The sequence below is a fragment of the Ursus arctos genome, unplaced genomic scaffold (genome assembly GCF_023065955.2).
Source record: "Ursus arctos isolate Adak ecotype North America unplaced genomic scaffold, UrsArc2.0 scaffold_117, whole genome shotgun sequence".
In the NCBI taxonomy this organism is placed as follows: Eukaryota; Metazoa; Chordata; class Mammalia; order Carnivora; family Ursidae; genus Ursus; species Ursus arctos.
The window spans coordinates 65,245-87,732 of NW_026622783.1; the positions used below are offsets into that span (position 1 = coordinate 65,245).

A 22,488-nucleotide genomic window follows, 5' to 3' on the forward strand; every position below is an offset into this window, starting at 1 on the left:
TGAGTCTTCTTTAACATATGAAAGTATTTTCTCAACCCCCCTTTTTCCTTACATCCCCCAACCCCATAGTATATAATCAGCCACCCCTCACAACCAGAGGCAGCAGCTCTTTCTGCCCACAGGTCCTGTCCCCGTGCTTTAATAAACCACCATTTTGCACCAAAGACGTCCCAAGAATTCTTTCTTGGTCGTCGGCTCCAGACTCCATCCCACTGAACCTCACCTATATCCCACAACCTCATCACTTTGTGGGTCTCCCTTGTGCTCAAGCATAAGCCACAATAAGAGCCCTGCCTGGAAATTCCCATTTGGCCCCAATTTGTATTGCTTGCAGAGCCCTAGGACCCAAGTCAGTAACATTACCAACAAGAATGATGGAGAAATTATAATAGAAAATGACCATAAACTAGCACAACAGAGAAAGAATCTGCAGAACAATAGAACACATTTTGTTCCAGGTAAGACCTGATATAGTTCTAACAACATCAAAACATCTCTGGCTGAAATTAATTAATTTATGAATAAAGAAAGAATTACATAATTACCCAGGCAGAGTAAGTGAGGCTCTACAATACTACATTTGAATTCAGTTCTGACACTAACTGGCATTAGCGTCAGACCCCACAGCTTTAAAGGCACAGTCCCCACAAGACTTCCCTTACTTCAGATGTTAACTGCGAGTTCAGGGGTCCCCAGCCACGCAAACCTCTGGCCAACTGGCTACAAAATCAGCGAGTCCCAGAACTCCTACATGTTCCTTAAGTCACTAGAACTCAAAGAAGTGTTATACTTAGGATTACAGTTTTATTATAAATGACATAGATCAGGACCAACCAAATGAAGAGAAACATAAAGTCTGAGAGGGTCCCAAATGTAGAGCTTCCATGCCCCTTCCCTGTGGAATCAGGGCATGTCACCCTCCCAGCACATCCGACATGTTCACCAAACAGGAAGCTTCACCGAGTTTTTATCAGGGAATCATTAGCCAAGTGACTGCAGTCAATCTCCAGTCCCCCTTCTCTCCCCAGACACTGGGCTAGCTTCAAAACTCCAACCCTGTAATCACATTGTTGACCTTTCTGGTAACCAGACCCTTCCTCCTGAGTCACCTTCTAGCATAAACTCTCAGGTGTCATTTAAGGGGTTTCATGAATAACAAAGGCACTCCTATTACTCAGGAATTCTAAGGATTTAGTCTCCTGTGACAGGAACCAAGGACAAAGGCCAGTCAAATTTTTTATTATGCAACAGACACATACCAGGAGAAAAGAAATTGGTTGACCTTGGGCTTCTCCAAAGTAATATTTAATGCCAAATAACAAGGTCCACAATTTTCTGAGGGAAAGAAAATTTAACATAAGAAACTCAAACCCAGCCAAGTTATTCCCTATATAAAGTCAGAGGATAGGCATTATCAACTAAGCAAGGGAACACAGTCATAAGCTCTTGTGAAGAAAAAAAAAAAAAACTACTAGATGTCAAATTCAGCTAATGAAGAAAAACAGTAAAGAATACAAGGAAAGAGAAGCTATGTGAAAAAGGCTCTTGGTGAGCATTGACTCCCACTTACACATTAGGTCAGGGTTTCTTAGCCATAGTTGCACTTAAGTTTGGGGCTGGGTAATTAATTCTTTGTTGTAGAGGCTGTCTTGTGCATTTTAAGTTGTTTAGCAGCACTCCTACTCTCCACCCACTAGATGCCAATAGCAGTCCCCCCAAGGTGTTACAACCCGAAATGTCTCCAGACATTGCCCTACATCCCCCTAGGGCACAACTGCCCCCAGCTGGGAATCAGTGACATAAACTAAGGCTTCATAATTGAGGAAGTTATGGTTACAGAAGAGAATGCACAGGTCTCCAAACCTGACAATAATATAACAAAAACCGAGGGGCTAGGGGAAGGGAGATAAGAGAAACAGAACATATCAATTGATTAATTTCTTAAAGTCGATATTGATACAGTTTAACTAGAAAAACGTAGTTTTTAAAATTACTCCAGTCACTTAACGTTTTCTTAACTTTGGTGGGATCTTTTAGGAACTAATGACATGTCTAGTTAAGAAACACCTACCTGGGGGGTGCCTGGGTTGCTCAGTCAGTTAAGCATCCGACTCTTGATCTCAGCTCAGGTCTTGATCTCAGGGTCGCGATTTCAAGCCCCGCACTGGGCTCCACACTTGGCATAGAGCCTACTTAAGCAAAAATAAAAAATAATAAATAAATACCTCCCTGGTATTTGACTATTTTTTAGTTTTACTTCAATTGTTTTTCCATGGGTTAAAGTTCAATATCATTTTACTTTAAATATTATGTGTATCCCAGATCCATTTTTTATCAGTTTATCTACCTACCTTCCATCTGTAAATATGCCTGGTGTAATATGTAAAATGATGTGAGCCCAGAGTTATGAACAGTTGTTTCTTCGTGGTGAGATTTGAAATTGTTTTTTACCATCCTCTTTGTATTTTTCTATGTTGTTAGAATTTTAAAATCAACATGAATTACTTACACGTAAAAACACTTATTCTCCATTGTTTTCCTGGTTTTTTTTAAAGTATATCATTTTCATAGATATGGCTTCTTCACTCACTCATTTAACAAATATTTACTGAATGCCTGTTATGTGTTGTGCCCTGTTCTACTATTTGAAATTCAGTCATGAGTAAACAGTTAAGTACTTGCATTCTAGTTGGCCTGGAATGGGCTGACAAAGACCTTTGGTATAATATTAATTAGGTATAGCGATTACAGCCTTATTCCTGATTGAATGAAACGCCTCTAACATTTCACCATGAAATATTTCTAATGTTTCAATATCAAATTAAGTTGTTGATGTCCATTATTTACCACATACAGAAATTCCCTTCTATATGTATTTACTTTTGGAGGCAATGAGCCCCCCACTTAACTGACTGAGCCACTCAGGTGCCCCTCTTTTTACCTTTTCTTAGGATAAACTCAAACTGGTCGTAATGGATGTTTGGTTTTTGTACATTGCTGATTCCAGTTGTTAATAATTTACTTTTGACTTTTTACTTATGTTCACAGTTTTTCAGTTGCCTGTGATTTTCTTTTTAGCAGTGTCCTTGTCTAAAAAATGCTATCAATGGTATTCTAACCTCAAAAAGTGAGATGGAAGCACCTGGGTGGCTCTTGGTTAAGCATCTGCCTTTGGCTCAGGTCATGATCTCAGGGTCCTAGGATCAAGCCCTGCATTGGGCTCCCTGTTCAGTGGGAAGTCTGCTCTAGATTCTCTCTCTTCCTCCACCTCTGCCCTCCACCCACTTGTGTGCACGTGCACTCTCTCTCGCTCTCTCTCTCAAATAAATACATAAAATCTTTTTAAAAATGAGGATGGGATGACTTCTACTCTGGGAAGATTGAGTTGACAGACCTTTCTCTTTTCTCCTGCTAAGTACAACTAAAAGCGCTGGACATTATATATAAAACAAACATAAGAAGACTCTGGAAGGTATAGAGAGGAAGGCAGACTGGTTACAGACTTTGGGACCTAAGGAATGACACAGAGGTCAGTTCCCTGGGTTTTCTTTTGGCCTCACATACCCTAGACTTGGGAGTTGAAAAAGCCAAAAACCTGGAAACACCAATGGTACCAACAATAAAAGCCACAGAAAAAGCCTGCTGTCTTTCACCAAAGGACCAAGTAAGGAGCAGCCAAGCAAGACAAAAACTTTTAAACATCAACTGCTCTACTCTAGCCAAATACCACAGAAAAAAAATCATGGCTCTACTCATCTTTATCTATGCCAACAAAGGTAGAGTGGGAAGCCTAGACTTCTACTCTCATGAATCTGTAACAAGGTGTCCCAATACCCTCCACTGGGATAGTATCAGAGAATGCCAAGTAGGGGACAAGCCAGTGTCAGTAGAGACCCCATGAGGAGTTGGAACTCCTATCCTATCCAGCACTAAAAAGGAACTCCTCCCAATCCCAGTTTCATTGGAGACTTAGCAGAGAATCTGGACTTCTATATTCATCTGGCATTAATGAGGTGGTACCCTCTCACTTCCCCTGCCAAAACAGTGTCGAATAAAGCCAGCTAAAAAGGAAGCTTTAAATGAGATTGAGAATCTGATTACATAATATAAAAATATCCAGGTTTCAAATGAAAATCACTCATCATACCAAGAACCAGGAAGATCTCAAACTGAATTAAAAAAATAATCAATAGATGCCAACACCAAGATGACAAAGATGTTAGAAGTATCTGACAAAGTTTTTAAAGCAGCCATGATAAAAATGTTTCAACAAGCAATTACAAATACATATGCTTGAAATATCAAAGCCTCAGCAAAGGAATAGACAGTATCAAAAAGAACCAAATGGAAATTCTAAAACTAAAAAATACAATTAGAAAATATGATAAGAGAAATAAAAAGCTGATTGGATGGACTCAACAGCAGAATGGGAGGAAGAGAAGAAAATAATCAGTGAAACTGGAAGATAGAACAATAGAAATTACCCAATATTAACAACAGAGAGAAACCAGGCTGAATGGAAAACAAAACAACAAATAATGACAGAAAACCCCCACAAAAACAAAAACAAAACAAAACAAAACAAAAAAAAAGAAAAGAAAAAAAAAGGAATAAAAAGAACGGAGCCTCAGAGAACTGTGGGGCTATCACAAAAGATCTAACATTGTGTCATCAGAATCCCAAAAGGGGAGAGAGAGAGGGAGGGAAGCCAGGGCTGAAAAAGAAATAATGACTGAAAATTTCTCAAATTTGGCAAGAGATATAAACTATAGAAGTCATCAATATATATAAAAATATATATACACAAGAACCAACAGGGGTTTATTTCAGGGAAGCCAGGTGGTTCAGTGATTAAAAATCAATCAGTGTAGGGGTGCCTGGGTGGCTCAGTTGGTTAAGCACCTGCCTTCAACTTAGATCATGATTCTAGAGTCCTAGGATTGAGCCCCACGTTGCATCAGGCTCCCTGCTCAGTGAGGAGTCTACTTCTCCCTCTCCCTCTCCCTCTGCCCCTTCCCACCACTCATGCACTCTCTCTCTCAAATAAATAAACAAAATTAAAAAAAAAAAACAGTGTAATCCACCTTACTGATAGGCTAATAAATAAAAATCACATGATGATATTAATCGATGCAGGAAAGGTATTTGCCAAAATTCAAGGCTTATTCATGATAAAGACTTTCAGAAAAACAGGAAAAGAGGAGACCTTCCTCAACTTGATGAACAGTATCTACAAAAAACCTACAGCTCACATAACCCCCAAGCATTAAAGACTGAATGCTTTCCCCCTAATATCAGGGAAAATGCAAACATATCTGCTCTTACCATTCTTATTCAACATAATATTGTAATTCTAGCTGATGCAATAAGGCAAGAAAAGGAAATGAAAGGCACATAGATCTGCAGGAAGAAGTAGGGGGAAGTGTTAAGATGGCAGAGAAGTAGGGGACTCTAATTTTGTCTGGTTCCTGAAATTCAGCGAGACACTTATCATATCATTCTGAACACCTGTGAAATCAACCAAAGATCTGAGAAAAGACTGTTAAAATTCTACAAATAGAAAAGCAACCACTTTTTGGAAGGTAGGAGGTGTGGAGACATGAATCTGAGGCAATATATCAGAAGATAAATGCGGGGGGAGGGAGCCTCCATAAGCTGGGTACTGAAAAGTATTATAAGCAGCAAAGCACAAAATCAGAAATTTTAGAAGTCTTCCTGAAAGGTGTTCAGGGTGTGAAGTAGGGGTGGAATCCCAGTTGAGATAGCATGGTCTCGGGATCCCCAGGGTCACAAAAAGAATGGGGGTGCCTGAGTGTGGCAGAGTTCCCCAAGCACTGCAGTAGGGAAGCTGGCTGCAAACAGTGAGTCCAGGTGCCGGCTTTCTGCTCAGTGTTCCATAAACCTCAAACCGCTGCACCTCTGGTGACTGCATTCTCAGCTGGGGCGCAGCAAGAGGCAGAACCCTGGAGAGCCCCCCCCCTCCCCTGGGAGGACTGGCGCAGGTTTGTGCCACAGGAGTCTGTAAGTTTGGAGATTCTAAACAGGGTCGTGTGCCTGAGCTAAAAACGCTCAGTCACAGGCTGAGTGAACCCAGAGTTCAGACAGAAATCAGGGAGACTAGAGTGATTCACTGTTTTCTGTGAGGGCCCACTAAAGGGGGGTGCACAAACTTTCAGCTCTGGGGCTTGAGATCCAGGCACCGCTATTTTCATCCCCGATATTGGCTCCGGAGCTACTTGCACTGAGCCCACCCCCCTGGCAAGGTTGTTGCAATTCCGCACAGGCAAAGACACCTAAGAATCAGTGCAACAGGCCCCTTCCCCAGAATACCAGCAGGAACTTCCAGCTAATACCAAGTTTACCGATCAAATAGAACTGCAAAACTCTAGCTCTTGCAGAAAGCAGTATTAGCATTCATGCTTTTTTCTTATTATTCTTTAGTTTCTCAGTTTTATATTTTTTTTCCTTCTCAGCTATTTTCTTATTTTATCAATTCTTTTTTTAATTCTCATTTTTACATTTATGTTTTATATATGTATTTTTCATTTGTGGTTTCCAACATTGTATTCAATTTTATTTTTGTATATATATAAGTTTATCTTTCTTTCCTATTTTGGGATCTAGTTTCTTCTAACAAACACACCAAAATACACCTAGGATCTAGTTTATTGTTCTATTCTGTTCAACTTCTGTTTGATTTTTTAAAAATTTGGGGGGGGGGTTCTGTTCTCTTTTGATTTGTTTAGTGTATATTTTTCTGGTGTTGTTGCTATTTTTGTATTTTCTCTCTCTTCTATTCTTTTCTGGAAACAATGACAAGATGGAAAAACTCACCCCAAAAGAGAAAACAAGAGGCAGTACTCACTGCCATGGATTTAATCAATATGGCTATAAGTAAGATATCAGAACTAGAATTCAAATGATTATAAAGATACTAACTGGGCTTGGAAAAAGCATAAAAGACACTAGAGAATCCCTTACTGGAGAAATAAAACAACTCAAATCTAATCAGGTCAAAATCAAAAAGGTTATTACTGAGATGCAATCAAAAACAGAAGCTCTGGGTGCCTGAGTGGCTCAGTTGGTTAAGCTTCTGCCTTCAGCTCAAGTTGTGATCCCAGGGTCCTGGGATTGAGTCCCATATCAGGCTCCCTGCTACATGGGAAGCCTGTTTCTCCCTCTGTCTCTGCCTCCCTTTCTCTCTCTCTCTCTCTCTCTGTCTCTCATGAATAAATAAATAAAATCTTTAAAACAAAACAAAACAAAACAAAAAAAAAACAAAAAACAGAGGCTCTAACTGCTAGGATAAACAAGGCAGAAGACAGAGTCAGTGATACAGAAGACAAATGATGGAGAATAAGGAAGTTGAGAAAAAGAGAGATAAACAACCACTGGATTATGAAGGGAGGATCTGAGAGATCAGTGATTCCATAAATCAAAACAATATTAGAATAATAGGGGTCCAGAGGAAGAGGAAAGAGAGAGAAGGAGAAGGTTTATTTGAACAAATGATAGGTGAGATCTTCCATAATCTGGGGAAGGAAACAGGCATTCAAACCCAGGAGGCATAGATAACCCCCTTCAAAGTCAATAAAAATAGTGCAACACACCTCAACATATAATAGTGAAGCTTGCAAATTTCAGAAATAAAGAAAAATCTCGAAAGCAGCTCAGGACAAGAGGTCCTTAATCTACAAAGGTAGAAACATAAGGCTGGCAGCAGACCTGTCCACAGAGACCTAGCCGGCCAGAAAGGACTGGCATGATATATTCAAAGTCCTAAATGAGAAAAATGAGCAGCCAAGAATATTTTATCCAGCAAGGATGTCAGTCAGAATAGGAGAGATGAAGCACTTGCAGGACAAACAGAAACTAAAAGAACAGAAAGGAAGGAAGGAAGGAAGGAAGGAAGGAAGCAAACAAACTAGAAGAATTTGTGATCATTAAACCAGCCCTGCAAGAAATATTAAAGGGGATACTTTAAGCAAAGAGACAGCCCAAAAGTAACAAAGACCAGAAAGAAACAGAAACAATAAACAGAAGCAGTGACTTTACAGGTAGTACAGTGGCACTAAATTCATATCTTTCAATAATTACTCTGAATGTAAATGGGCTAAAACTCCACTCAAAAGACACAGGGTATCAGGTTGGATACAAAAACCAAGAGTCATCAATATGGTGCTTACAGGAGACTGATTTTAGACACAAAGACACCTCCAGATTGAAAGTGAGGGGATGGAGAACTATTTATCATGCTATTGGATATCAAAAGAAAGCTGGGGTAGCAATCCCTATATCAGATAAATTAGATTTCAAACCAAAGACTGTAATAAGAGATGAAGAAGGACACTATATCAAAATAAAAGTGTCTATCCAACAAGAAGATCTAACACTTGTAAAAATTTATACTCCTAACATGGGAGCAGCCAAATATATAAACCAAATAATAACAAAACTAAAGAAACATATTGATAATAATACAATAATAGTAGGGGACATTAACATTCCACTCACAGCAATGGACAGATCATCTAAGCAGAAGATCAACAAGGAAACAAGGGCTTTGAATGACACATTGGACCAAATGGACTTCACAGATATATTCAGAACATTTCATCCTACAGCAACAGAATACACATTCTTCTCAAATGCACATGGAACATTCTCCAAAACAGATCTCATACTGGGTCATAAATCAGGTTTCAACCAGTACCAAAAGACAGGGATCATTCCCTGCATATTTTTGGATCACAGTGCTTTGAAACTTGAACTCAATCACAAGAGAAAATTTGAAAGGAACACAGATACATGGAGGTTAAAGAGCATCCTAATAAAAAATGAATGGGCCAACCAGAAAATTAAAGAAGAATTTTAAAAATTCATGCAAACAAACGAAAATGGAAACACGACAGTTTAAGACCTCTGGGATGCAGCAAAGGCAGTCCTAAGAGAGAAGTATATAGCAATACAAGCCTTTCTCAAGAAACAAGAAAAGTCTCAAAACACAACCTAACCTTACACTTCAAGGAGCTGGACAAAGAACAGCAAATAGCAAATAAAGCCTGAATCCAGCAGGAGAAAAGAAATAATAAAGATTGAGCAGAAATCAATGAAATAGAAACCAGAAGATCAGTAGAATAGATCAATAAAACTAGGAGCTGATTCTTTGAAACAATTAATAAGATCAATAAACCCATAGCCAGACTTATCAGAAAGAAAAGAGAAAGGACCCAAATAAATAAAATCATAAGAAAGAGGAGCAATCACAATCAACATCAAAGAAATACAATTATAAGAACATATTATGAGCAACTATATGCCAACAAACTAGGCAATCTGGAAGAAATGGATGCATTCCTAGAGATGTCTAAATGACCAAAACTGAACCCGGAAGAAATAGAAAACCTGAACAGACCCATAACCAGCAAGGAAATTGAAGCAGTAATAAAAAATCTCCCCAAAAATAAGAATCCAGGGCCAGATGGCCTCCCAGTGCAATTCTACCAAACATTTAAAGAGGAAATAATACCTATTCTTCTGAAGGTGTTTCAAAAAATAGAAATGGAAGAAAAACTTCCAAACTCATTCTATGAAGCCAGCATTACCTTGATCCCAAAACCAGACAAAGACCCCAACAAAAAGGAGAATTACAGACCAATATCCCTGATGAACATGGATGCCAAAATTCTCACCAAGATACTAGCCAATAGGATCCAACAGCCATTAAAAGGATTATTCACCACGACCAAGTGGGATTTATCTCTGGACTACAAGGGTGGTTCAATATTCTCAAATCAATTAATGTAATACACCACATTAACAAAAGAAAGGACAAGAACCATATAATCCTCTCAATAGACGCAGTAAAAGCATTTACCAAAATACAGCATCCGTTCTTGATTAAAACTCTTCACAGTGTAGGGATAGAAAGAACATACTGCAAGATGTTAAAAGCCATATACTAAAAGCCCACAGCGAATATCATTCTGAATGGAGAAAAACTGAGAGCTTTTTCCCTAAGGTCAAAAACACGGCAGGGATGTCCACTCTCACCACTGTTGTTCACCATAGTACTAAAAGTCTTAGCCTCAGCAATCAGACAAGAAAAAGAAATAAAAGGCATCCAAATCAGCAAAGAAGTCAAACTTTCACTCTTCACAGATGACATGATACTCCATGTGGAAAACCCAAAAGACTCTACCCCAAAATTGCTAGAGCTCCTACAGGAATTCAGCAAAGTCACAGGATATAAAATCAATGCACAGAAATCAGCTGCATTTCTATGCACTAACAATGAGACAGAAGAAAGAGAAATCAATGAATCAATCCCATCTACAAATGCATCAAAAACCATAAAATACCCAGGAAAAAAACTAACCAAAATGGTAAGGATCTGTACTCCAAAAACTACAGAACACTTATGAAAGAAATTGAGGAAGACACAAAGGAATGGAAAAACAATCCATGCTCATGGATTAGGAGAACAAATATTGTTAAAATGTCTATCCTACCCAGAGCAATCTACACATCTAATGAAATCCCTATCAAAATATCATCAACATATTTCACAGGGCTGGAACAAATAATCCTAAAATTTGTATGGAACCAGAAAAGACCCTGAATAGCCAGAGGAATATTGAAGAAGAAAACCAAAGCTGGTGGCACCACAATTCTCGACTTCAAGCTGTATTGCAAAGCTGTAATCATCAAGACAGTATGGTACTGGCATAAAAACAGACACATAGATCAGTGGAACAGAATCCAGAATCCAGAAATGGACCCTCAACTCTATGGTCAACTATTCTTTGACAAAGCAGGAAAGAATATCCAATGGAAAAAAACACAGTCTCTTCAACAAATGGTTTTGGGAAAATTGGTCAGCCACATGCAGAAGAATTAAACTGGACCATTTTCTTACATCATACACAAAAATGAACTCAAAATGGATGAAAGACGATGTGACACAGGAACCCATCGAAATCCTAGAGGAGAACATAGGAAGCAATCTCTTTGACCTCAGCTGCAGCAACTCCTTGCTAGACACATCTCCAAAGGCAAGGGAAAGGAAAGCAAAAATTAACTATTGGGACTTCATCAAGATAAAATCTTTTGCACAGCAAAGGGAACAGTCGACAAATCCAAAAGACAACCAACAGAATGGGAAGCCATATTTGCAAATATCTTTTCAGATAAAGGGCTAGTATCCAAGATCTGTAAACTCAATCCAAAACTTACCAAACTCAACACCCAAAAGAACAGAAAATCCAGTCAGGAAATGAAATTTCTCCACAGAAGACATACAAATGGCCAATAAACACATGAAAAAATGCTCAACATCACTCAGCATCAGGGAAATACAAATCAAAACCACAATGAGATACCATCTCACCCCTGTCAGAATGGCTAAAATTAACAAGTCAGGAAACAACAGATGTTAGCGAGGATATGAAGAAAGGGAAACCATCTTACACTAATGGTGGGAATGCAAACTGGTACAGCAATTCTGGGAAATAGTATGGAGGTTCATCAGAAAGTAAAAAATAGAGCTACTCTATGACCCAGCAATTGCAGTACTTGATATTTACCCAAAGGATACAAACATAGTGATCTGAAGGGGCACCTGCACCCCAATGTTTATAGCAGCAATGTCCACAATAGCCAAACTATGGGAAGAGCCCAGATGTTCATTTACAGATGAATGGATAAAGAAGATGTGGTATATATACACAACGGAATATTTCTCAGCCATCAAAAAAAAAAAAAAAAATCTTACCATTTGCAATGACATGAATGGAACTAGAGGGTATTATGTTAAGCGAAATAAGTCAATTGGAGAAAGATATTTATCATATGATTTCACCCATATGTGGAATTAAAAAACAAAACAGAGTGGGAGGGAAAAATAGGACAAAATCAGAGAGAGAGACAAACCATAAGAGACTTTTAACTATGGGAAACAAACTGAGGGTTGCTGGAAGGGAGATGGATAGGGGAATGGGGTAAATGGGTGATGGGCATTAAGGAGGGCATGTGATGTAATGAGCACTGGGTGTTATATGCAACTGATGAATCACTGAGCTCTACCTCTGAAACTAATAATATGCTAGATGTTAATTAATTGAATTTAAATTAAAAAATTAAATTGTTAAAAAAAATGAAAGAAGTAAAACTGTCCCTATTTGCAGATTATGTGATTATCTACATAGAAAATCCCAAGTAATCAACAACAACCAAAAACTCACAGAACCAAAGAGACCAATATATTCCTCATTCTGTTTAAGTGACTCTAAATTGGGCTTCTGTCACATGTAATTGGAAGCGTCATTTATTTATTCATTAACCCATCAAATATTTATTGAATGCCTAAAATTTGCCAGTTACTGTTCTAGAAAGTAGTGATGCATCAGCAAACAAAACCAAGTTCTTACTCTTAAGGGTGGTGGTAAGAGATATAAAAAGTTAAAACAGATTAAAGAGAAAAATTGAGGGGTGCTATTTTAGAAAATGTAGAAAGAAAGACCTCTTTGATAGGCTGCCTCATAAAATGGGGATTTAGCCAAGGGGGTATCTAAGGTAAGTGCATTCCAGGCACTGGAAAAAATCCCAAGGCTGGAACATGCATGGTATGTTCAAGAAAAACCAAGGGTACTAATGTGGCTGCAGCAGAGTAAGGGAAGGAGGAGCAGGTGGTGGGTCAGAGAGGACCCTGTGCCAGATCACGCAGTTCCTTGTGGTCCATGTAAGGACTTGAGATTTTACCTGGAGTGAACTAGAAAGCATTGAAGGGTTTGAGCAAAGGAGCAACCTGAGTGCATTCATGTTTAGTCCTGACCAGTTCAACAGATAAACAAAGCAACTGGTTCTCTGAGACCTAGAGCAACCCAAACCTACCATTTAACTTCTTTCTTTTCCATTTCAAAACCCTTCTACGTTCTCTTCCATCCTTTTTTCTTTCTTCCTCTATCCCTTCACAGGACCAAACCCTCCTGCAGCTCCATGGGCACTTTCCTACTTTCCTTCCTGTGAATAAATCACTTTCCCAGCAACCCCCACCCCCCAGCAAAAGGTTGCAATGTATTTAAATCATTAACTATGATTGGAGGGTGGCAGGAGATTGTGTAAACTTTCAGCGTGAACTTAGCCCAGCATTCCTGCTCCTCCCTCAGAACGTCTCCACCAATCCAGGAAAGGCCCTCTGGCTATGTCTTGCTTCTTCCAATTGTCAGACTACTACTTCTCCCTCTTTTGGCTACTACCAGGACTAAGCAGAAGTGAGAGTTCAAGTTTCAGGGCTGCTCTTCTAGGACACCGGTCTACCATCACCTCCAGCTGTGTCGGAATCTGTCACTTCAGTGAGTACTTCCTTATCTGTCTTCTCTGAGAGGTTTGCTGGTTTGGCACGCAGGCTTTTGAGCAAAGATAACAAACGAGCAACCAAAACCAACAGATCAATAATGCTCTCATGGAAGTTTTAGGCAGCCCAAGTGTTTCTATCAGAACTTCTCAGCTGTTGTGTAATCCTATCTAGTTAGTGGCCAGGAGTATGTACACACAAAAAGCTACAAACATAGCAGCTAATTTTTTCATTTTAAGTCTTTTGGTACCATGTAATTTTTTAAAAACTATGTGCATGTGGTAACTTGGTAAAATGTCCTGGGAAAAAAATTGAATTCGGTCCAAGGAGCAGCTGAGTTTTGCACTGTATTGTCTACTTCGCTCTCCACCTTGCTCAGTGGCAGATTGGAATCCATCTTCTGCATCATCTGGGAAGTATGCATATATGTCTAGGGAAATTTCGGGGAATATATACATGAAAATCCAAGGAAATAATCCTGGGGTAGCCCCTCTCTCCATGAAATGGTCAAGAGAAGCTCCAAAAATCCTGTATAGAAGTTTAGGGTAGGATCTTGTTAGGGCTGGGGGGAATAGTAGGGGCTTCACCTTGCTTTGAGGCTATATATACCGAGCCAATGTTATTACTTGGATTATTTGGTGGGAGAGATGTTTATGGAGATGTAAGGAGGCTAAAACTTCCTGTGCACTGCTGTTTATATGCGTGTAGAGCTTGCATTTCAGATGAGACCTTAAATACTTTCAAGCCCCACTGACCAGCAGTGGTACTTTCTTTCTTAGAAGAGTTTTCTGTGGCTCGGTACAAACATCTGGACTCATATCTCAGCTCTTTCACCTACAAAGAATATTGGAAACCTGGGAAATAGATGTTGTGAAGTGCTAAGATTACTTAAAAAAAAAGTTTTGTTGAGGAGAAGGCAATCTTATTTTCTCTAATCAGGAGGATGCTGATATCTTCTTTTCGGTAGAACAGAATGGTTAGGCTCATTTTAAGCTCCAACTGACTGGTCAATTTTCTTTTCAATGTATATTTGAAGGATTCTAAATGTGGTAAAGGAAATAGTTTCAAAATTTCATCTTAACTGCACAATAATGGAAACAATTCAAATAACATCAATAGGGGACTGGCTTAAGAAATTATGGTGTAGTTGTTCTTTGGAATGCTGTGCGGCTCTTAAAAAAAAAAAAACATAAAATAAAAACAAAACCAAAACAAAATGATAAAGATCCTCATGTATTGACATGGAAGGACCTTCAAAAATATGTTGTAAAAAATTTTTTTTAATGGGAAGAATAGTGTGTATTCTAGGCTACCTGTTGTGTCAAAGTGGTGGAGAAATAAGAATTTATAGTCATTGGCTTAAATACATGGAAAGAAATCCTGAAAAGATCCATAGAAGTAATCATAGTTCGTGGAGGGAGTAGGTTGGGATAAAACTGGGCTGCTGTGAGATGGGGGTGGGAGGGGGCAGATGTTTTTTAGAGAGGGTGGAGGGGCAGATGGAGAGGGAGAGAGAGAACCTTAAGCAGGCTCCGTGCCCAGTGTGGAGCCCGATGTGGGGCTGGACCTCACAACCCTGAGATCATGACTTGAGCCAAAATCAAGAGTCAGGTGCTTAACAGACTGAGCCACCCAGGCAGGGGGCAATTTTTCACTGTAATTTTTATGTTTTTGGAACCATTTGAAGACACTCTCTAAAAAATTAAAAAGAAAGAGAAAAGTTACAACACTAAAAACATGTTTTAAGTACTACTTAACTTCTTCCTTCAGTTGAAGGAAACCTGATGCTAACTCCGTAATAAGGGAGATAACTGCCAAATGGGTGGGCTATAACTTGCTGGCAAACAGCAGAGAAGGGTGGTTCCCTCTCTACTCAACCCCACTGCCAAACAAGACAACAGTGAAGGCAGTGCTTTACTAATCCTGAACCCTTAAAAAAATCTTATCTGGGAAAACCTTCAGCTCAATTTTCCTGTATTTTAATGTTTCATATCGTCCAGTTCTGAGCTGTTATCAGTATAGATCAACACTGTCCACAAGAATGTTTTGCAATGATAGAAATGTTTTGTGTCTGCAGTTGCCTATATGCGGTAGCTACTAGTCACGCATGGCTGTTGAGCACCTGAAATGCAGCTAGTGTGACTAAGAACTTACTTTTAAATAGTATTTAAATTAATTTAAATTTAAATAGCCGTTTAGGAACAGTGCAGGTAGTCATATAAATCTGGTTAAGCAACAGAGGCACTTCTCAGGTCTACTATAACCCTGAGCTGTTGAAATAAACCATATACAAAGTTCTCCCTTCTGAAAACATCATTTATTCATTCAACAAATAAGCACATACTGTGGGCCAAACACTATGTTATTTCCCAGGGATAGTACCATGAACATAACAGACAAAACACCCACCCAAGTAAAACCTACACTCTAGCACCAAAGATCAGCAAAGTATAGCCCATGAGTTAAATCCAGCCCTCTATCTGTTTTTATACAGGCTGCAAACCAAGAATGGTTTTTATTTTACATTTTCAAATATTTCAAAAAGCCAAAAGAGGAATACTAATTCATGACATATGAAAATTACACATGGGGCACCTGGGTGGCACAGTCAGTTGAACGTCCAACTCTTGGTTTCGGCTCAGGTCATGATCTCAGGGTCAAGAGATAGAGCATGTGTGAGGCTCCACCCACAGTGGGGAGTATGCTTGAGATTCTCCCTCTCCCTCTCCTTTTGGCCCTCCCCCTGTGTGCTCTCTCTCTCTCTCTCTCAAATAAATCTTAAAAAAAAAAAATTACATGAAGTTCAAGTTTCAGTATCCATAAATAGGTTTTGTTTGGAACACAGCCATGCCCATTTAGTCATGTATTATCTGTCAGTGGCTGCTCTCTCAACCAGAGTTGAGGTAAGCAGTTGCCACAGAGACTATACGGCCCACAAAGCCATATTTACTATCTGGACCTTTACAGAAAAATTTTGCCAACGACACCATCATAAGCACTTTGCATGCATTATCTCATTTAATCTTCAGGACAATTCTCTGATAGAGGTTTTATTAGTCATTACATTGGTAAAATGGGAAACGAGGGTCTGAGAATGTGCATTTCTAACCAGCTTCCAGATGATGGTGATCTGCTGGCTCACAGATCCCCATCTCTGGATCAGTGATTCTCAACTTTCATTGACATTAGCATCCTCTGAGGAAATTTTTAAAAATATGATGCCCTGGCCTCCCACCCTCAGAGATTCTGATTTAATTGGTCTAAGCCCCGGGCATTGGTTTAAAAAAAAAAAAAAAAAAAACAAAAACAAAAACAAAAAACAACTTTCCTGGTAATTCAAAGGTACAGCCAGGGTTAAGAATCACTGCTCTACTGAATCGAGAACATTGAAATGGGAATCCAAAGATATGAGTTCTAGTTCTAACTCTGACATGACCTATTGAAGCGAGCTGCTTCCCTCTCTGGGGCCCTATTTTCTTTGCAGGTGAAAAATAAGGAGCTCAAACCAGATGATCTCAGAGGGCTCACACTCAGTGACTTGTCAGGTCCTCACATAAAGAGGTGGGCAGGTCAGAAGTACCGGGGTCTCCCAGTGTATTGGGTGCAGCAACACGATGCCCAAACACCAGGCCCATTTAGGATAAAACTCATGGGTGACATCCATTATTTGGCAACGCATCAATATCAATATAGAAACTCTTCCACACAGCCATGCTGCCTTACATACTACACAGAGTTGCAGTTAAAAATGATTTAATGATAGGGTGCCTGGGTGGCTCAGTCGGTTAAGTGTCCCACTCTTGATTTCGACTTAGGTCATGATCTTAGGGTTGTGAGATCGAGCCCTGCATTAGGCTCCATGTGTGGAGACTGCTTAAGATTCTCTCTCTCCCTTTCCCTCTGCCCCTTCCCCTCCCTCTATAAAAAAAAATGATTTAATGATTGTGAGAGTAGTATTTCATTGTAGGAAATTTGGAAAATTACAGAAAGTATGAAGAAGAGAACTCTATAATCTTTAGAACCATGTTTTTAACAACCTTGTTTATGAGACCTCAGCCAAGTAAATGACATCATGATCAAATGATTTCCCACAGAAGCAGGGAGGGCTTTGTGGCCTGGAGGATCCTCCCCCACAAAAGTCCCAAAGGTTAAAGCCCTATTTTGACATCTCTGGTAAATGCAGCTCCAAGTCCGGACTCGAAGGTTGTGTGGGCTCCTATTGGGAGCATGGGAACCACAGCCTATAAACTAAATGATTTTTGACAGTTCTTTCATGCCTAATTGGTACTCAGTTACTCTATTAATTCACTGTGGATTACCCACTGTGGAAATTTCTCCTTAACATGTCTGTATGACTTTTGAAATGCAGGTGAAAGAGATTAGATATCTTTGCTTTCACTGAGAGTAACTGGGTGACCCAGATCTTTACTTCTTTAGAAATGCATAGGGGAAACAACAGCATGTAGTACATAGTCAGGAAAATGGGCTGGGACCAGACAGTTCTAGGTTCAAATCCAACCAATGCCTTTGTTGTGGACTGAATGTTTGTGTCTCCCTCCAAATTTATATGTTGAAACCCTAATCCCCAAAATGTCATGGTATTTGGAGGTGGGGTCTTTGGGAGGTAATTAGGTTTAGATGAGGTCATAGTGTGAGGCCCCAATGATGAGATTAGTATTCTAATAGAAGGGGAAGAGAAACCAGGACTCCCACATGAGGACATAGAGTAGTCATCTGCAAGTCAGGAACAGAGCCCATATCGGGGAACTGAATTGGCTAGCACTTGGTCTTGGACTTCCCAGCCTCCGGAACAGTGAGAAATAAATGTCTGTTGTTGAAGCCATCCTGTCTATAGTATTTTGTTATGGTGGCTGGAGTTCACTAAGACAGTCTCTTATTAGTCATTTTCTCCTTCTGTAAACAGAGATGATAATATCCACTTCACAGAGTTACTCTGAAGATTTAGTGATAATTTGTATGTAAGTAAAGCACTGAATACAGTGTTCAAAACATATTGAGTGCTCAGAGAATGGCACTTGTATGATGATTATAAAGAATAATAATAATAATAATAATAATAATAATAATAATAATAAAACTTAGCTACTTTGGGGTCAGGCTACCTTTAGGACAGAGACAAATGTATGTCCTTTTGCTTGTCTTTTAGATGGATTGGTTTCTGTGGAAATCCTGAGTGCTAACACATCCAGCAAGACTGATGCTAGCTCTTGTCACCATGGAGACATTACTTCGTGCCAGGTGTTTTTGGCGCCTAGCAAGCCCTGGTTCTATGACAGTACTACATAAAGATTATAGAACAGTGCCCCCTCAGAACTTTTCCAACTACGAATCCATGAAACAGGAATTCAAACTGGAGATTCCAGAGTATTTTAACTTTGCTAAAGATGTCCTGGACCAATGGACCAATATGGAAAAGGTATGGAGCAAGGGCCAGTCCAACTGCAGTTTCTCAGATGGAAGTGATTTTTGCCCCCAGGGCAAATGTCTGCAAACAATTTTGGCCGGGGATGCTGCTATGTATCCTCTAATACACAGGACAGTCCCCCATAGCAAAGAATTATCTGGCTCAACATGTTAATGGTTCCATAGTTGAGAAAGCCTGGGTTATAAAAATGTATGATTATAGGTTAACTTCTTTAAAAACCCAAAAAGTAGTAGTATGAAAGTCAGAAATGGTCAAAAATGGTAGGGAATGAGGCATAGACATAGCATTGAGAGAATATAAAGGGATGCAAGAATTCTAACTCTTTGGAAAAACAATGAGGCTAAATGAGAAATGACATGGCTCCCAACAGCTAAAAAATAAAGACCCCGGAGTTATTTTCAAATATCCCATGCGTGTCCTAACTAATGACCTGTGAATTTTCTTCTGAAAAAATATTCCACTGAATTCCACTTAAAATAGAATTAAGCTGCATAATGACCTTTAAATCATCTGGTCTGTCTTTCCTCAGGCTGGAAAGAGACTTTCCAATCCAGCCTTCTGGTGGATAAATGGAAATGGAGAAGAAGTGAGATGGAGTTTTGAGGAACTGGGATCTTTGTCTAGGAAATTTGCCAATATACTTACAGAAGCCTGTTCCCTGCAAAGAGGAGATCGAGTAATTGTGATTCTGCCCAAGATCCCAGAGTGGTGGCTTGCAAATGTAGCCTGTCTGAGAACAGGTTAGTAGTATTTGCAATCTGATTACATTTAAAGTAGGCTGGATGGGAGATCTTCCAAAACATCTAAGTAATCATGAGACATTTATTTGGGTAAATTATTTGAGGAACTGCACACAATATAGTATTATTCTCAGGAACCTTAGAAATGTGTTGGAAACATGCCATATCTTTTGACCTAAACTATGAGTTGCGTTTTTCATAATGAAATAGGTTTATTAACCAAATGCCAATCAACAATTGAATACCCTCATACCTACCACTTTTCTCTTCCTATAGACCCATGGTCATCTGAAACTCAGTGCAGCCACAAACTCAAAGTTCTTATTTCACACCTTTATTTCTCTCGTGGTCAATTGCCATTCATCTGATGCCCAAAGCAAGCAGCTGCTACTCCTCCTTCCAAATCAGTTCCTCCATCCTGTAAATTTGACTTCCTACATGTCCCCAGAGTCCCTCTTCTTCTCCAATCCCATTGCCATTGCCTTACTTCACGTTTACCATCTCCTGAATGGATTTGCCCAAAAGTCTCCCTAATTCTGATCTTGTGTGGGCCCACAACTTATTCCAATCCAATTCATCCTCAATATCTAGTTTTATTTCTAGAATGCACATTTTATCCTGTCAATATGCTGCTTGACATTATTTAATAACTCTCCATTGCCTACCAGGTAAAATCTGAGCTTCTTTAGGTGTATCATGGAAGGTCTGAGCTATCCTCCCTTCCTTGTTTTCATACTCTCTGCTCCAGCTATATCAAATGGTTTCCTATAAGGTTCACGATCTTTCTCATTTCCTGGATTCTGTGCACACTGTTTCCTGTGCTTGGAAAGCATTTCCCTCACATGTAACCACCTGGACAACCTCTATTAGATTTTTAGGTCTCAACTCTAATGTCACTTCTCAGGCAACCCCACCCTGACATCCCAATTCAGGTGCTTTCTTTTTTGACCTCCTCTAGAAAACATGTATGTATTTCTATGTTAACCTGTACTATATTATCTGAGTATATTATTTTTTTAAAATTTGGCATTCCCCTAGGACTTCGTATGTTTCTAAAAGCCAATGACTATGAGATAGCCATGTCTGTACCTCCAATTATTGGCATATCGTAAATGCTCAGTAAAATATTTGTTGAATTAATATCCCTACTGTTATAATCAATCATTATGTTGAATAAACATTCTTAATTCACCATAATTACTTGCATTTGAGAGTTACATGTTCTCATATCATATGTACCTATAAATTGTATACTGGAGTAGCAGAGCCCACTTTTAGAGTTTTATTTTAACAAAACGATAGCTTTCATGAATGCTGCTTAAGCTCACTTTCTTAGTAAAGGGGCAACATGTTGGACTGCCAGGACCAGAAATCCATTCATATTAGTTCAATAAGGAAGGAGAATTATTGAACGTCTACTGAAGAATCTACAGGGGAAAAAAAAAGTGCAGACAGAGCAACTGGCTTCCTTCTCTATTTCTTTTGCTCTGAAGCCATAGGGCCTCTTGTCTCTGTCTCTCTTAAGCATCTGTTCCTTTGACTTTCTGCTGACACATGATTTCTTTGCTCCCCTTCATTTTGACTGACACATGGCTTGGTTTGCTACACAGATACCTTGGGCCCTAATTTTGTATGTCCCAATCCACTGAGTCTCTTAAATTAAATACTTGAGGCAGAATCTGACTGGCACGGCTTGGGTTAGGCTAGTCAGAAGTGGTCAGAGGCAGGTTCATTTGATAAAAAACATGGTCACTGGGGCTGCAGAAAGGAAGGCAGATTCTCTTAGATGGGAGAAAGAAAGGGAGAGAGTAAATGGTAAATCTAATATACTAACAATGCTGAAAATAAGCATTATCTACCACCTAGAGGGATGGGTGGATGGGCTAGGCTTTCAAATCCTGTTGCCAAATTGAATTATGAAAGTTACTTCTTTTGTCCACCAAACAAACTCCTGGAAAAACTTTGTCTTTTCATGTAGATCTGTTAACAGGGAGAGAAGGGGCTACTAGTGCCAGTCTTTTGACCCTTCATGCAAATGTATATGTTGGTAATATCATTTTGTACACCCTGTATTATCAACATGGTAATGAGAGGCCTCCCCCAAGATTTCAAGTAACATTTTAGAATGGAAAAAATTGACAAGGCAAGAAACAACAAATGTTGGAGAGGATGTGGAGAAAGGGGATCCCTCCTACATTGTTGGTGGGAATGCAAGTTGGTACAGCCACTCTGGAAAACAGTGTGGAGGTCCCTTAAGAAGTTAAAAATTGAGCTATCCTATGACCCAGCCATTGCACTACTGGGTATTTACCCCAAAGATACAGACGTAGTGAAGAGAAGGGCCATATGCACCCCAATGTTCATAGCAACATTGTCCACAATAGCCAAATCATGGGAGGAACCGAGATGCCCTTCAACAGATGACTGGATTAAGAAGTTGTGGTCCATATATACAATGGAATATTACTCAGCTATCAGAAAGAACGAGTTCTAAACATTTGCTGCAACATGGACGGCACTGGAGGAGATAATGCTAAGTGAAATAAGTCAAGCAGAGAAAGACAATTATCTTATGATTTCTCTCATCTATGGAACATAAGAACTAGGAAGATCGGTAGGGGAAGAAAGGGATAAAGAAAGGGGGATAATCAGAAGGGGGAATGAAGCATGAGAGACTATGGACTCTGAGAAACAAACTGAGGCCTTCAGAGGGGAGGGGGGTGGGGGAATGGGATAGACTGGTGATGGGTATTAAGGAGGGCACGTATTGCATGGAGCACTGGGAGTTATACGCAAACAATGAATCATGGAACACTACATCAAAAGCTAATGATGTACTGTATGGTGACTAACATATCATAATAATAAAAAAAAGTAACATTTTGCTACTTGGCAAGAAACTATGTAATGCTTCCCTAAATGATTAATTTGGACAGGAAGTAATTTTA

At 39.4% G+C, this 22,488-nt stretch overlaps 1 protein-coding gene and 1 long non-coding RNA gene across 3 annotated transcripts in view; one reads left to right on the forward strand and one right to left on the reverse strand.

Moving 5' to 3' along the window:
- The window catches only part of LOC125283002 (THUMP domain-containing protein 1-like), a 34,017-nt gene extending 20,989 nt beyond the window's left edge, over positions 1 to 13,028 (reverse strand). The window contains exons 1-2 of one of the 2 annotated variants that reach the window (XM_057310238.1): positions 12,892 to 13,028; positions 2,072 to 2,189 (exon numbers count right to left, since the gene is read on the reverse strand). The gene's annotated coding sequence lies outside the window, so the exon portion shown is untranslated. Of the gene's footprint in view, positions 1 to 2,071; positions 2,193 to 12,891 lie in introns of both variants that reach the window. The other variant, XM_057310239.1, reaches the window with a different exon arrangement.
- A 72-nt stretch (positions 13,029 to 13,100) lies between these two features.
- LOC125283504 (uncharacterized) lies at positions 13,101 to 20,737 on the forward strand. The gene is made up of 3 exons (XR_007191422.2): positions 13,101 to 13,352; positions 18,522 to 18,791; positions 19,330 to 20,737. It is a non-coding gene; the product is annotated as an uncharacterized LOC125283504 (long non-coding RNA).
- Positions 20,738 to 22,488: the final 1,751 nt, after the last annotated feature.